The sequence below is a fragment of the Lathyrus oleraceus genome, chromosome 3 (assembly GCF_024323335.1).
Source record: "Lathyrus oleraceus cultivar Zhongwan6 chromosome 3, CAAS_Psat_ZW6_1.0, whole genome shotgun sequence".
In the NCBI taxonomy this organism is placed as follows: Eukaryota; Viridiplantae; Streptophyta; class Magnoliopsida; order Fabales; family Fabaceae; genus Lathyrus; species Lathyrus oleraceus.
This window is the reverse complement of record NC_066581.1, coordinates 146,209,519-146,211,558: the sequence shown is the minus strand read 5'-3', so window position 1 is coordinate 146,211,558 and position 2,040 is coordinate 146,209,519.

The window sequence follows — 2,040 nt, the reverse complement described above, 5'->3', positions numbered from 1 at the left end:
TGTCTTTTGATCGTATTAATACAGAAAATCCAGAAAATAAACAGCTATCAGATGAATGGTTTCGTAAGTGGCTCTGATACCACTGAAGGAGAATTACGATCCAAAACGCAGCGGAAATTATATTTTTCTCCTTTAGTGATCCTTACGAATGGGCATGATCATTGATTGAAATCGTTACCTCTTGTGGCGATTGAAACCTTTGATGTAGATCTAAGGAGTTATCACGAACGTTGAATGGTGACAACGCCTCTACTCAGTCCATACGAACAAATTTCGTCAGTCTCAGTGCTAGCTTCTACGAATGAAGGCTTTGAGTGTGTGAGAGAGAGAGAAATGAAATTTCATCTAATCAAATGCTTCTGCACAAGGGTTCTATTTATAGAACCACTTATGTGGGCTGCAAGCTAAAAATCCCACTTAAGTGTATGTGGCCCGTATCTTATGATATACCAAAATCACTTAAGTGTGTGGTACCTTACATATTTTGTATTCTACTTAAGTGCGCCGCACCTTACGATGTTCTACAATTCAATTAAGTGCACCATATCTTATGGTGTTCCTTATTTACTCTATCTCTCATCAATCCGTCCTTTTATGTGTGACCTTATATATTTTCACGACATTGACAATTATATTAAATCATGTATTTAACATAATAAACAGTAAGCGGCATCTAGCAACACATCATTGCTGCCTAAGACACAAAAATGTCATGTGATCTGACAAATCCTTTTGTGATAATACTTGTGTGTATAATTACCTTTTTTCCCTTATGTCTATATTGAACACAAGGCATAGACCGTGTTATCCTTGTTCAGTTCAATATTGGGCCCTTAGACATTTATCCTGTTATGCAGGATGGGCAAATTCCATCTAGGTCACTCGTGTCCCTCAGCATGCTTCGTGGAGTGTCCATCAACTGTCTTTATGGTCATCCAGTTACAGATAATGTTTGGTCAGCAATAAAGCACTCGACTTTACATCTAGGGTCCATAGTGGTTTCAGGTCGAAGGATGGTATACACCACTATCACCATGAGAATAACTTATGACACTTTGCATAACATTCTATATAGTATTATGATAGCGGGTCAATCCAGTATAAATATTACTCCTAATATTCATGCCTATGTTTAAGACTTGATAACTCCTTATCCATGATCCATGATCCATGATATGTAATCATTAGTCTATATACATAATAGTCTTAATGATTTAATGTTATCCCACTTCACAACAACGCTCGACTACGGATACTTTAAGAATAATGTCCTTATGTTTAATGGGATCTCATGATTAAGTCACACTTGATACATTAAACAGACTAGCTATTCTAGGGACTTTATTAAACAAACATAATAAAAGAAAAAAAGTCTTTTATTATTAATAAATAATTCGATACAAGTACCAAAAGTATTGGCCTCTAGGGCTTACACCAACAATATTTACTCTTGTTATGTATTTTCTTTCTTGATTTTCCTTTCCTTCAGATCAATATTTCTCTTAAACTTCCTTTTCGAAACCCTAACTTTTCAAAATCTATTCTTAAGATTCCGAAAAACATAAAAACAACTAGTTCTCATTCAAAATTCTCTATTTTAAAATCTCATGTTTTTGTCAAAACATCTTTTCCTAATCAACTCGGCCCCTGCTCCCCATTCTAAATCCCCTTTCTCTTAACTTCTATTATATGTGAGAGGGTTATGTTTCTTGGATCATGCTTATGCTCTATTGAGTATGATTGCAGCTAATTGACAAGGACTATTTTTCCATTCAAGGTAGATATTTTTTTTACGAATCTTCCTCATTCAACAAACAACTATATGACGCGGCTCGCTTGGATGGAAGAACTGGAGAATTTTTGACATGATTATGCTTTCCAGGCTTGCCATGAAGTTTGATACAAAACACTTTTTTGGATTGATGGATACCGGTCCAAGAGCCTAAACATATTTATTTTTCTTTAGAAATTGATTAATATCATCCTTCTTGATGTGACTCTCATTTTTGGCTTGCAGATCAGGCGATCTGAGGCTCTAAT